This window comes from Rattus norvegicus, chromosome X (assembly GCF_021556685.1).
Source record: "Rattus norvegicus strain SHRSP/BbbUtx chromosome X, alternate assembly SHRSP_T2T, whole genome shotgun sequence".
NCBI lineage: Eukaryota > Metazoa > Chordata > Mammalia > Rodentia > Muridae > Rattus > Rattus norvegicus.
In genome coordinates, this window is record NC_141554.1 from 51,584,646 (window position 1) to 51,600,099 (window position 15,454).

The 15,454-nt window shown below is 40.2% G+C and overlaps 1 protein-coding gene across 19 annotated transcripts in view; it reads right to left on the reverse strand.

The window, feature by feature from the left end:
* Window positions 1-15,454, reverse strand: part of Mageb16 (MAGE family member B16) — a 218,310-nt gene that overhangs the window by 71,041 nt on the left and 131,815 nt on the right. For 11 of the 19 annotated variants that reach the window (XM_087599984.1, XM_087599987.1, XM_087600003.1 and 8 more), the window contains one exon: window positions 13,304-13,445. The exons of the other annotated variants lie outside the window; for them this stretch is intronic. The gene's annotated coding sequence lies outside the window, so the exon portion shown is untranslated. The remainder of the gene's footprint in view (window positions 1-13,303; window positions 13,446-15,454) is intronic. 19 annotated transcript variants of the gene reach the window in all.

Below are 15,454 nucleotides of genomic sequence, written 5' to 3' on the forward strand. Positions count from 1 at the left end.
GAACAGTTAATTTTTTATTCTACTCAGTCCAATAGGAATTAGCTAGCAGAGATCAGCATAGAGTTAGGCTTTAACCAAAATCATAAATACAAGACTGGATAAGCAGTTCTCTGCACCCAAATTCTGTGGGAGGGAGAGCTAAACCCTCAGAGAGTCAGACACGCCTGGGAAACCAGAAGAGACTGGACTCTGCACACACATCTCGGATGCCAGAGGAAAACACCAAACGCTATCTGGAACCCTGGTGCACTGAAGCTCCCAGAAAAGGCTGCGCAGATCTTCCTAATTGCTGCCACCACAGAGAGCTCTTGGGCAGCACCCCGCGAGAGAACTTGAGCCTCAGGACCACAGGTAAGACCAACTTTTCTGCTGCAAGTGACCTGCCTGGTGAACTCAAGACACAGGCCCACAGGAACAGCTGAAGACCTGTAGAGAGGAAAAATTACACGCCCGAAAGCAGAACACTCTGTCCCCATAACAGGCTGAAAGAAAACAGGAAAACAGGTCTACAGCACTCTTGACACACAGGCTTATAGGGCAGTCTAGCCACTGTCAGAAATAGCAGAACAAAGTAACACTAGAAATAATCTGATGGCGAGAGGCAAGCGCAGGAACACAAGCAAGAGAAATCAAGACTACATGGCACCATTGGAGCCCAATTCTCCCATCAAAACAAACATGGAATATCCAAACACACCAGAAAAGCAAGATCTACTTTCAAAATCATATTTGATCATGATGCTGGAGGACTTCAAGAGACATGAAGAACTCCGTTAGGGAACAAGTAGAAGCCTACAGAGAGGAATCGCAAAAATGCCTGAAAGAATTCCAGGAAAACATAAATAAACAAGTAGAAGCCCATAGAGAGGAGACACAAAAATCCCTGAAAGAATTCCAGGAAAACATAAATAAACAAGTAGAAGCCCATAGAGAGGAGACACAAAAATCCCTGAAAGAATTCCAGGAAAACACAATCAAACAGTTGAAGGAATTAAAAATGGAAATAGAAGCAATCAAGAAAGAACACATGGAAACAACCCTGGATATAGAAAACCAAAAGAAGAGACAAGGAGCTGTAGATACAAGCTTCACCAACAGAATACAAGAGATAGAAGAGAGAATCTCAGGAGCAGAAGATTCCATAGAAATCATTGACTAAACTGTCAAAGATAATGTAAAGCGGAAAAAGCTACTGGTCCAAAACATACAGGAAATCCAGGACTCAATGAGAAGATCAAACCTAAGGATAATAGGTATAGAAGAGAGTGAAGACTCCCAGCTCAAAGGACCAGTAAATATCTTCAACAAAATCATAGAAGAAAACTTCCCTAACCTAAAAAAAGAGATACCCATAGGCATACAAGAAGCCTACAGAACTCCAAATAGATTGGACCAGAAAAGAAACACCTCCCGTCACATAATAGTCAAAACACCAAACGCACAAAATAAAGAAAGAATATAAAAAGCAGTAAGGGAAAAAGGTCAAGTAACATATAAAGGCAGGCCTATCAGAATCACACCAGACTTTTCGCCAGAAACTATGAAGGCCAGAAGATCCTGGACTGATGTCATACAGACCCTAAGAGAACACAAATGCCAGCCCAGGTTACTGTATCATGGAAAATTCTCACTTAACATAGATGGAGAAACCAAGATATTCCATGACAAAACCAAATTTACACAATATCTTTCTACAAATCCAGCACTACAAAGGATAATAAATGGTAAAGCCCAACATAAGGAGGCAAGCTACACCCTAGAAGAAGCAAGAAACTAATCGTCTTGGCAACAAAACAAAGAGAAGAAGAGCACACAAACATAACCTCACATCCAAATATGAATATAACAGGAAGCAATAATCACTATTACTTAATATCTCTCAACATCAATGGCCTCAACTCCCCAATAAAAAGACATAGATTAACAAACTGGATACGCAACGAGGACCCTGCATTCTGCTGCCTATAGGAAACACACCTCAGAGACAAAGGCAGACACTACCTCAGAGTGAAAAGCTGGAAAACAACTTTCCAAGCAAATGGTCGGAAGAAGCAAGCTGGAGTAGCCATTCTAATATCAAATAAAATCAATTTTCAACTAAAAGTCATCAAAAAAGATAAGGAAAGACACTTCATATTCATCAAAGGAAAAATCCACCAAGATGAACTCTCAATCCTAAATATCTATGCCCCAAATACAAGGGCACCTACGTACAAAAAAGAAACCTTACTAAAGCTCATAACACACATTGCACCTCACACAATAATAGTGGGAAATTTCAACACCCCACTCTCATCAATGGACAGATCATGGAAACAGAAATTAAACAGAGACGTAGACAGACTAAGAAAAGTCATGAGCCAAATGGACTTAACGGATATTTATAGAACATTCTATCCTAAAGCAAAAGGATATACCTTCTTCTCAGCTCTTCATGGTACTTTCTCCAAAATTGACCATATAATTGGTCAAAAAACGGGCCTCAACAGGTACAGAAAGATAGAAATAATCCCATGCGTGCTATCGGACCACCACGGCCTAAAACTGGTCTTCAATAACAATAAGGGAAGAATGCCCACATATACGTGGAAATTGAACAATGCTCTACTCAATGATAACCTGGTCAAGGAAGAAATAAAGAAAGAAATTAAAAACTTTTTAGAATTTAATGACAATGAAGGTACAACATACCCAAACTTATGGGACACAATGAAAGCTGTGCTAAGAGGAAAACTCATAGCTCTGAGTGCCTGCAGAAAGAAACAGGAAAGAGCATATGTCAGCAGCTTGACAGCACACCTAAAAGCTCTAGAACAAAAAGAAGCAAATACACCCAGGAGGAGTAGAAGGCAGGAAATAATCAAACTCAGAGCTGAAATCAACCAAGTAAACAAAAAGGACCATAGAAAGAATCAACAGAACCAAAAGTTGGTTCTTTGAGAAAAGAAGATAAATAAAGATAGATAAACCCTTAGCCAGACTAACAAGAGGACACAGAGAGTGTGTCCAAATTAACAAAATCAGAAATGAAAAGGGAGACATAACTACAGATTCAGAGGAAATTCAAAAAATCATCAGATCTTACTATAAAAGCCTATATTCAACAAAACGTGAAAATCTACAGGAAATCGACAATTTCCTATACAGATACCAGGTACCGAAGTTAAATCAGGAACAGATAAACCAGTTAAACAACCCCATAACTCCTAAGGAAATAGAAGCAGTCACTAAAGGTCTCCCAACCAAAAAGAGCCCAGGTCCAGACGGGTTTAGTGCAGAATTCTATCAAAACTTCATAGAAGACCTCATACCAATATTATCCAAACTATTCCACAAAATTGAAACAGATGGAGCACTACCGAATTCCTTCTATGAAGCCACAATTACTCTTATACCTAAACCACACAAAGACCCAACAAAGAAAGAGAACTTCAGACCAATTTCCCCTATGAATATCGGCGCAAAAATGCTCAATAAAATTCTGGTAAACTGAATCCAAGTGCACATTCAGAACAGTCATCCATCATGATCAAGTAGGCTTCATCCCAGGCATGCAGGGATGGTTTAATATACGGAAAACCATCAACGTGATTCATTATATAAACAAACTGAAAGAACAAAACCACATGATCATTTCATTAGATGCTGAGAAATCATTTGACAAAATTCAACACCCCTTCATGATAAAAGCCCTGGAAAGAATAGGAATTCAAGGCCCATACCTAAACATAGTAAAAGCCATATACAGAAAAACCAGTTGCTAACATTAACTAAATGGAGAGAAACTTGAAGCAATCCCACTAAAATCAGGGACTAGACAAGGCTGCCCACTCTCTCCCTACTTATTCAATATAGTTCTTGAAGTTCTAGCCAGAGCAATCAGAAAACCAAAGGAGGTCAAGGGGACACAGATCGGAAAAGAAGAAGTCAAAATATCACTATTTGCAGGTGATATGATAGTATATTTAAATGATCCCAAGAGTTCCACCAGAGAACTCCTAAAGCTGATAAACAACTTCAGCAAAGTGGCTGGGTATAAAATTAACTCAAATAAATCAGTAGCCTTCCTCTACACAAAAGAGAAACAAGCCGAGAAAGAAATTAGGGAAACGACACCCTTCATAATAGACCCAAATAATATAAAGTACCTCGGTGTGACTTTAACCAAGCAAGTAAAAGATCTGTACAATAAGAACCTCAAGACACTGAAGAAAGAAATTGACGAAGACCTCAGAAGATGGAAAGATCTCCCATGCTCATGGACTGGCAGGATTAATATAGTAAAAATGGCCATTTTACCAAAAGCGATCTACAGATTCAATGCAATCCCCATCAAAATACCAATTCCAATTCTTCAAAGAGTTAGACAGAACAATTTGCAAATTCATCTGGAATAACAAAAAACCCAGGATAGCTAAAACTATCCTCAACAATAAAAGGAGTTCAGGGGGAATCACTATCCCTGAACTCAAGCAGTATTACAGAGCAATAGTGATAAAAACTGCATGGTATTGGTACAGAGACAGACAGGTAGACCAATGGAATAGAATTGAACACCCAGAAATGAACCCACACACCTATGGTCACTTGATTTTTGACAAAGGAGCCAAAACCATCCAATAGAAAAAAGATAGCATTTTCAGAAAATGGTGCTGGTTCAACTGCAGGTCAACATATAGAAGAATGAAGATCGATCCATGCTTATCACCCTGTACAAAGCTTAAGTCCAAGTGGATCAAGGACCTCCACATCAAACCAGACACACTCAAACTAATAGAAGAAAAACTAGGGAAGCATCTGGAACACATGGGCACTGGAAAAAATTTCCTAAACAAAACACCAATGGCTTACGCTCTAAGATCAAGAATCAACAAATGGGATCTCATAAAACTGCAAAGCTTCTGTAAGGCAAAGGACACTGTGGTTAGGACGAAACGGCAACCAACAGATTGGGAAAAGATCTTTACCAATCCTACAACAGATAGAGGCCTTATATCCAAAATATACAAAGAACTCAAGAAGTTAGACCGCAGGGAAACAAATAACCCTATTAAAAAATGGGGTTCAGAGCTAAAAGTAGAATTCACAGGTAAGGAATGCCGAATGGCTGAGAAACACCTAAAGAAATGTTCAACATCTTTAGTCATAAGGGAAATGCAAATCAAAACAACCCTGAGATTTCACCTCACACCTGTGAGAATGGCTAAGATCAAAAACTCAGGGGACAACAGATGCTGGCGAGGATGTGGAGGAATAGGAACACTCCTCCTTTGTTGGTGGGATTGCAAACTGGTACAACCATTCTGAAAATCAGTCTGGAGGATCCTGAGAAAATTGGACATTGAACTGCCTGAGGATCCAGCTATACCTCTCTTGGGCATATACCCAAAAGATGCCCCAACATATAAAAAAGACACGTGCTCCACTATGTTCATTGCAGCCTTATTTATAATAGCCAGAAGCTGGAAAGAACTCAGATGCCCTTCAACAGAGGTTTGGATACAGAAAATGTGGTACATCTACACAATGGAATATTACTCAGCTATCAAAAATAACGACTTTATGAAATTCGTAGGCAAATGGTTGGAACTGGAAAACATCATCCTGATTGAGCTAACCCAATCACAGAAAGACATACATGGTATGCACTCATTGATAAGTGGCTATTAGCCCAAATGCTTGAATTACCCTAGATGCCCAGAACAAATGAAACTCAAGACGGATGATCAAAATGTGAATGCTTCACTCCTTCTTTAAAAGGGGAACAAGAATATCCTTGGCAGGGAAGAGAGAGGCAAAGATTAAAACAGAGACTGAAGGAACACCCATTCAGAGTCTGCCCCACATGTGGCCCATACATATACAGCCACCCAATTAGACATGATGGATGAAGCAAAGAAGTGCAGACCGACAGGAGCCGGATGTAGATCGCTCCTGAGAGACACAGCCAGAATACAGCAAATACAGAAGCGAATGCCAGCAGCAAACCACTGAACTGAGAATAGGACCCCCGTGGAAGGAATCAGAGAAAGAACTGAAAGAGCTTGAAGGGTCTCGAGACCCCATATGTACAACAATGCCAAGCAACCAGAGCTTCCAGGGACTAAGCCACTATCTAAAGAGTATACATGGACTGACCCTGGACTCTGACCTCATAGGTAGCAATGAATATCCTAGTAAGAGCACCAGTGGAAGGGCAAGCCCTGGGTCCTGCTAAGACTGAACCCCCAGTGAACTAGACTGGTGGGGGGAGGGCGGCAATGGGGGGAGGGTTGGGAGGGGAACACCCATAGGGAAGGGGAGGGGGGAGGGGGATGTTTGCCCGGATACCGGGAAAGGGAATAACACTCGAAATGTATATAAGAAATACTCAAGTTAATAAAAAAATGGGGTTCAGATCTAAACAATGAATTCACAGCTGAGGAATGCCGAATGGCTGAGAAACACCTAAAGAAATGTTCAACATCTTTAGTCATAAGGGAAATGCAAATCAAAACAACCCTGAGATTTCACCTCACACAAGTGAGAATGGCTAAGATCAAAAACTCAGGTGACAGCAGATGCTGGCAAGCATGCGGAGAAAGAGGAACAGTCCTCCATTGTTGGTGGGATTGCAGACTGGTACAACCATTCTGAAAATCAGTCTGGAGGATCCTGAGAAAATTGGTCATTGAACTGCCTGACGATCCAGCTATACCTCTCTTGGGCATATACCCACAAGATGCCCCAACATATAAAAAAGACACGTGCTCCACTATGTTCATCGCAGCCTTATTTATAATAGTCAGAAGCTGGAAAGAACCCAGATGCCCTTCAACAGAAGAATGGATACAGAAAATGTGGTACATCTACACAATGGAATATTACTCAGCTATCAAAAACAATGACTTTATGAAATTCGTAGGCAAATGGTTGGAACTGGAAAATATCATCCTGTGTGAGCTAACCCAATCACAGAAAGACATACATGGTATGCACTCATTGATAAGTGGCTATTAGCCCAAATGCTTGAATTACCCTAGATGCCTAGAACAAATGAACCTCAAGACGGATGATCAAAATGTGAATGCTTCACTCCTTCTTTAAAAGGGGAACAAGAATACCCTTGGCAGGGAATAGAGAGGCAAAGGTTAAAACAGAGACTGAAGGAACACCCATTTAGAGCCTGCCCCACATGTTGCCCATACATATACAGCCACCCATATAGACAAGATGGATTAAGCAAAGAAGTGCGGACCGACAGGAGCTGGATGTAGGTCGCTCCTGAGAGACACAGCCAGAATACAGCAAATACAGAGGTGAATGCCAGCAGCAAACCACTGAACTGAGAATAGGACCCCCGTTGAAGGAATCAGAGAAAGAACTGGAAGAGCTTGAAGGGTCTCGAGACCCCATATGCACAACAATGCCAAGCAACCAGAGCTTCCAGGGACTAAGCCACTACCTAAAGACTATACATGGACTGACCCTGGACTCTGACCTCATAGGTAGCAATGAATATCCTAGTAAGAGCACCAGTGGCTGGGGAAGCCCTGGGTCCTGCTAAGACTGAGCCTCCAGTGAACTAGACTTTTGGGGGAGGGCGGCAATGGGGGGAGGGTGGGGAGGGGAACACCCATAAGGAAGGGGAGGGGGGAGGGGGAGGGGGATGTTTGCCTGGAAACCGGGAAAGGGAATAACACTCGAAATGTATATAAGAAATACTCATTAATAAAAAATAAATAAAAAAAACAAAGGCTTAGACATAATTATCAGAGTTAAGTCACTTTTATGATTTATTCTATAAAACTTTTCTGAATAGAGATGAAAATTTAAACAAAATCATAAATATATCAGTTATGCAAGAAAAGGAGTTTCCTGAAAAATTTCAAGCATAATTTGCTAATTTTATCTGTAGTATTTAGTTATGTGATCATCCAATGCCTACATGTGTGGTGCTATATAAACCACAATTATTAAAGGAAAATGTAATGTAACTATGAATAGGCTTAGTTGCAGAACTGGCATTGAGTACTTTATCACCAAGTAGAAGAAAAAACTAAGCTATGTTAATGTTTGCCATTGTACAAACAGGCATGGATTTGATATATTACCCTATATGGGAAAGTGTTTGGTAATTTAATTGGAGAACTGCTATTAAGTAAACAGAATTTAATAAAGGAGATAATTGTTGAGTAAGATGATCATGTGTGATGTTCTTTTTGCCCACATAGTACTCTGTTGGTTTACTTATTACATGAAAATTGGGACTTGAAATGATATGGGAACTTGATTATTAGAATGTTAAGGGAGATGAAGAAAGTTTCCTACTAAGAAAGGACTGAAGGATCTAAAGGGCTTTTCAACCCCAAAGGAAGAACAATAATATCAACTAACCAGATAGCCCCAGAGCTCCCAGGGACTAAACTACCAATCAGAGAGTACACCTGGAGGGACCCATGACTCCAGCTGCTTATGTAGCAGAGGAAGTCATTGTCTGACATCAGTGTGAGGGAAGGCCCTTGGTCCTGTGAAGACTACATACCCCAGGGTAGGGGAATGCCAGCTCAGGGAGGCAAGAGGGAATGGGTGGGTTGGTGGCTGGAGGAGATCCCTCATAGAAGAAGCAGGGAAGGGTATGAGATGGGGGATTTCCAGATGGGAAACTTGGAAAGGAGATAACATTTCAAATGTAAATAAAGAAAATAACCAATAAAAGAAAAGAAAAAAAAAGAGAGGAAACATGAAAAAGGGGAAGAACAGAAGCAATATGAAGAATGCATGCCATCCTAGTTTTTTCTTCTTGCTGTTACAGCTAAAATTCTCCAGTCAAAAGCAGCTTGAGAAGTAACAGGTTTATTTAAACTTCAGATAATAGTTTATTAGAGTGAAAATTCAATCAGGAAGTGAAACAGAAACCATAGAGGATAGCCCTCTTTCTGATGTATTCTTTGCTTTCATATATGCCAGAGCCCACCAGTATAGGGATGGTGATACACAGTGTTCTGGTCACTCCCATATCAATCATCAATCAAAACAACTTGTTAGAGATGAGGTCATGAATCATTGTTGTTGAGACCATTCTTGAGTTGAGGTTCCTTCTTCCTAGGTTTCTGTGGCTTATGTCAACTCAACAATGAATACTAACCAAAGTACATGCAAAATATAGATTAAGAGGATCACATAAGAGTGTAAATGAAGGCTGTAACACAGTTGAAGTGTTTCTCATTCTTCTTTTAATCATTTCCTACAGATCTCCAGTTTACATTAGAAAGGGTGCTTGGAGTCTTCATAATTCATTATTGTATCTCAGTCAATTGATAAAGAGCCCAATGGGAATACTTCAATGAGTGCTAATTCCTACTAAAATGTTATTGATTTGATTATTGTTTGAGTGTCCTTTCCAAAATTCATATAATGGAATATTGCTTTTTATGATAGCAATACTGAGGGACAGTTCATCACTTAGTAGATTTAGTGCTGAGGAATATTATATATGTTACTGCTTTCAGAGTTGATACAGAATGCTTTTGTTAATTTTTCTTTTAAGAGTCAATTACTATAAAAACAAAAGACTTGTCCCTTAATTTTCCTCTGACACATATCTCACTACTGGTAATTGTCTCTATTACATGTGTACCCACAATTAGTCATAGAAGTTATGTAGAGATTAAGCAAATGGGACTGCATGGTCTCAAATTTTAAAGCTGACAACTGCTAGTAAAGAAAATAACTTCTTTTGATTTATTTATTTCCTAGGCTCAAATATTTTACAAGACCAAAACCAAAAATGAATTCCTGCAAAAAACTGGAGTCTAGCAAAACCTTCATTATACTACACAGAATAGTTAATGTCTGTTGGAATTAAGTGAGCTGCAGGAAATCACAAGTGAGGCATGTATGCTACTTGTATGGTTTACTTTCTTCTTATATGTTAGGGTTTCTTAATATTATAGCAGTATCACCAACTTCATTGTCAGTTTCAGGAATTTTATATCTTCTGAATATATAACACATAAGGAATACAGGGTAAGTAATAATAAAATATATCAAAATTTATACCTCATTAGGAAAATTGATAAGTTAATCTAATGTGAGGCCTAGAAAAAGTTTCATACTGATGATAAATATGAACTTGTTGCAAGGAATCTTCACTAAATATATATAATATATATTATATATATTATATTTGACATAAATATAAAGTTTGATACAAATATTCCTTGGTGACAAAGTTAACCATATTGATTAGGAAATACTGCATTGGTGTCAAAGATCAATGAAAATAAGTTGGCCTTTTTTCCCATTCAAACTCACAGGTTTAATGTGTTCTTATGTTCCAGATTAAGTGAAAAGCTCTTGTATTATTCAACCTTTCAGAGGAATCATAGTTTGAAATTCAGCACAAATATTATTATCATTTGGGCTGTGGTTACACTCTGTTAATTCCTGGATTCCTAGAAAGTGGTATGTTTTATATTTTTTTCTTCTCATACTACTTTCCATGAAATTTAATATTGTTGTATATCAATAAAATATTTGGCATAGTACTTTTTATTAACATTAGTTCATTGCTTAATTTATAGACTTAGGAAACTCAATCAGGAGAAGAAATTTTGAAGACAATTATTTCCAAATAATTTTTGTGACTTTTAAATAATCCTTATATAGTAGTGCTTGGCTTTACAAACTTATCAATATACAATCCTCAATTCTCAGGGTTTTCCTTACTTTGTTTTTACAAAATAGCAGTCAGTATTATTAATTCAGCTTCCTACTTTCCAAAGTTGTCTGGGGTGGGGAATGTTGGTTTTTAATCTATCTCCTGAAAGGCTCTGCCAGACCATGACAAATATAGAGCTGGATGCTCACAGCCAACCATTGGACTGAGAACTGGTTCCTGATTGGAGGAACTAGTGAAAGGATTGAAGGAGCTGAAGGGGCTTGTAACCCCATAAGAACAACAATACCAACCAACCAGAGATCCCAGGGACTAAACCACTACCCAAAGAGTACACATGGACAGACCTATGGCTCCCGCTGCATATGTAGCAGAGGATGGCCTTGCTGGGCACCAATGGGAGGAAAAGCCCTTTGTTTTGCCAAGGCCGGACCCACCAGTGTAGGGGAATGACAGGGAGGGGAGACAGGCAGGGGTGAGTGGTTGAGTGGGGGGAAGGGGATAATATTTGAAATGTAAATAAAACAGATAGTCAACAACATCTTTCATTTTTTTTTAAATAGAACTTTTAGAGTACTCTTAGGTTCACAGTAAAACTGAGAATAAAGTACAATTTTCTCTTGGATTCTTTGAGTTCACAAAAGCACAGCCTGTACTGGTATCAGCATCCTGTACTTACCACAGTGATACATTTATCACTACTGATTAAACTACAGAGACACACCTTTATCATCTAAAGACAAGAGTTTAAAGAGTTGCTCTTGTAGGCTCTGCTGGAGCCTGACAAACACAGAGGTGAATGCTAGCAGCCAACATAGAACTGAGAACAGGGTCCTAATTGGAGGAGTTAGAGAAAGGATTGAAGGAGCTGAAGGGGCTTGAGACCCCATATGAATAACAATGCCAACCAACCAGAGCTTCCACGGACTAAACCACTACCCAAAGACAATACATGGACAGGCCCATGGCTTCAACTGCATATGTAGCAGAGGATGGCCTTATTGGGCACCAATATAAGGAGAAGCCCTTGGTTCTGCCAAGGCTGGACCCCCCCAGTGTAGGGGAATGTTAGGGTAAGGAGGCAGAAAGGGATGGGTAGGTGAGTGGGGGAACAATCTTATAGAAGAAGAGGGACGGGCAGGGTATAGAGGGTTTATGGATGGGAAACGGGCAAAGGGGATAACGTTTTATATCTAAATAAATAAAAAAAATCTAGAAAAGAAAAAGAGTTTTTCTTATAAATTCATTACACTTTGGTTTAGATAGATGTATAATGATAGGTTTTGACTGTTAAAATGGTTGTGTTCTTTTTATTCTCTCTGTAGTTTTTCATTTCCAAAATGTCAGAGATGGAATCATGTACTGGGTAGTACTTTCATTTTGACTTCTTTCAATTAGTACTGTGAACTTAAGATCCTCATATGTCTGTCTTTCTGTGATTTTTATAGCCTTTTCTTTAGCAACCATAGCTATATTAAGAAACTATTGCTGAAGAGAGTACACATTTTAGCCAAAGAATATAGAGACACGAATAACAAACTGACTGAGACCTTCACCCACTGCTGTCTTCCTCTCATAATACAGGCTGCTGGGACAGAAAAGACAACAGTGGGCTTAACCAGAACTGGACCCTGGATGTTACACTACTAACCTACCAGGCAAGATACTTCTATTAATAGGATAGTAGCATAGGCTAGGTAACAAAATTCTGGTTGGATTGGAGACCTACTTAATGAGAGCAATTTAATGCTTGGCAATGTAATCCTGGTCAGAAGTCCACGGCTGGGAACATTATAGGCCCTAGTGTAGAACTTACTATTGTTTTTTGCTAAATGATCATGCTGTCAAATGGCCTTCTAAATATGTATGGTTTTATGTTTGTACCCATATACCTGGTTTTCTTCCATAGGTCTCAACCAGCCTTGGCATATCAAGATATAGTTAGTGTAGGTGCATCTTCTCCTTTTGAAGCCTCAAAAGAGGCAGCCCAGTAAGAGGAAGGGTCCCAAATTCAATCAACAGAGTCAGAACAGGCCCCTGATCTCACTGTTTGTAGTCACACATGAAGACCAAGCTGCACGACCATTACATATATTACAGAGGGCCTAGGACAGTCTAATGCATGATCCATGGTTAGGAAGTTCAGTCTCTGTAGGCCACTGTGAGCCTGTGTTACTTAAATCTGTAGGCTGTTCTCTCAATTTCTGCTCCAGATTTTCCCCTATACATCTTCTAGGCAGTACAAATTGTAGGTCAAAGGTTTTGTGACTAGGTTGGTGTCGCAGTCCCTCTACTGGAAATCATGCCTGTTTACAGGCTCCTTATCTCCCATTTCTAGGAGTGTCCTGGGACTTTCCATTTTCCTAGGATTCTAGCTCACCTAGTACATACCCCACCCCTCAATTCTAATTGTTTCTCCCAGTACCCTTCCCCTCAGTCCTGGCACTGATCCCTCCGGTTCCCATGCTTAACCCTACCCCAATTCAGTCCCATCCCTCCATCCACCCACAACGTCTATTCTATTTCTGCTTCTCAGTGTCCACTTTCGAGCCCTCTCTGCTACTTAGTTTTCTTTTGTATGCGGACGATATCAACGATTATCCTTACTTTATCATTAATACCCACTTATAAACGAGAACATACCGTGTTTTCGTTCTGTTTCTTTGCCGGATCCTTCTTTGCTCAAACCAGAGGTCCTGTTGTATCTGCGTTGAGCGCACTAGTGACTGGCTTGGGTCTGCTTTTACCCTCAGGGTACTCAGGCACCTTTGCACACTGGGCTGGACTAGAAAGAATGAAGTTTAGCCGGGCGGGTGGGTTAGACAGGATCTTGGTCTGTGTGACCTCAGGATAAATAGCCTTTTAAGGAGATGGTTGGGGGTTAACAGGAGAAATATAAACCTTGGGAAGTGAGTAGGGGTTTGGGAGAAGAGTGTATCATTGGCTGAAGCTGAGGTGCTTGGAATGCGTCATTTGCATGAAGAGGAATTCCAGGTGTTTGCTAGACTTCTCCATACTGGAATAGAGGAAGTTTAACCTGAAACCTGGCCACTAAGCTTTGAGACCGCCTAAGGGAAGGGTGGTGGAGGTGGGGGTTGTAAGGCTTACTGTGCTGAGGCAGGAAGGAGCAGAGCAAGGAGGAAAGGATCCTAACTCTTGCTAGTCACAGGACAAGATTTTCAAAGTTTGGATAAGTCTCGACCTCACTCTTGCTCCTGACTAGCACCCCAATTTGCATGGCTTTCTGGCTTCACAGGTCTGGGTTACCTCACTTAGGATTATCTTTTCTACATTCATCCAATTGCCTGCAAATTTCATGATGTCATTATTTTTTTTCTGTTTATAAACATTTTATATTATTTATTGAGGTCTAGAATATATAATTAAATGGGATATTTATGCAAGATTGCAACTTGGAGACAAAGTCATTCCCCCCACCCCATCTTCTCCATTATCATTATACATTCAAAGATTGATAGAAAAGTTTTGTTTCCTGTTTTAAAAAACTTTTTAAATTTTTAAAATATTTTTCTTTGTTTGAGGAATAGTGTGGCAGACTCTGTGATTACAAAGGTTCAATTCTTTTTTTTTCTTTTTTTTTTATTAACTTGAGTATTTCTTATTTACATTTCCATTGTTATTCCCTTTCCTGGTTTCCCAGCCAACATCCCCCTAACCCCTCCACCTCCCCTTCTATATGATTGTTACCCTCCCCATCCTCCCCCCATTACCACCCTCCCCCCCCAACAATCAGGTTCACTGGGGGTTCAGTCTTGGCAGGACCAAGGGCTTCCCCTTCCACTGGTGCTCTTACTAGGCTACTCATTGCTACCTATGAGGTTGGAGCAGAGGTTCAGTCCATGTATAGTCTTTCGGTAGTGGCTTAATCCCTGGAAGCTCTGGTTGGTTGGCATTGTTGTTCTATGGGGTCTAGAGCCCCTTCAAGTTATTCCAGTCCTTTCTCCGATTCCTTCAACAGGGGTCTCGTTCTCACTTCAGTGGTTTGCTGCTGGCATTCGCCTATGTATTTGCTGTATTCTGGGCGTGTCTCTCAGGAGAGATCTACATCTGGTTCCTGTCGGCCTGCACTTCTTTGCTTCATCCATCTTGTCTAATTGGGTGGAAGCCTTACTACTACTTCTTCTTCTTCTTCTTCTTCTTCTTCTTCTTCTTCTTCTTCTTCTTCTTCTTCTTCTTCTTCTTCTTCTTCTTCTTCTTCTTCTTCTTCTTCTTCTTCTTCGTCTTCATCTTCGTCTTCATCTTCGTCTTTGTCTTCTTTGTCTTCATCTTCTTCTTCTTCCTCTTCTTCTTCTTCTTCTTCTTCTTCTTCTTCTTCTTCTTCTTCTTCTTCTTCTTCTTCGTCTTCATCTTCGTCTTTGTCTTCTTTGTCTTCATCTTCTTCTTCCTCTTCTTCTTCTTCTTCTTCTTCTCCTTCTCCTTCTCCTTCTCCTTCTCCTTCTTCTTTTTTTTTATTAACTTGAGTATTTCTTATTTACATTTCGAATGTTATTCCCTTTCCCGGTTTCCCGGCCAACATCCCCCTCCCCCCTCCCCTTCCTTATGGGTGTTCCCCTCCCCAGCCTCCGTCCCATTGCCGCCCTCCCCCCAACAATCTAGTTCACTGGGGGTTCAGTCTTAGCAGGACCAAGGGCTTCCCCTTCCACTGGTGATCTTACTAGTATATTCATTGCTACCTATGAGGTCAGAGTTCAGGGTCACTCCATGTGTAGTCTTTAGGTAGTGGCTTAGTCCCTGGTAGCTCTGGTTGCTTGGCATTGTTGTTCATCAGGGGTC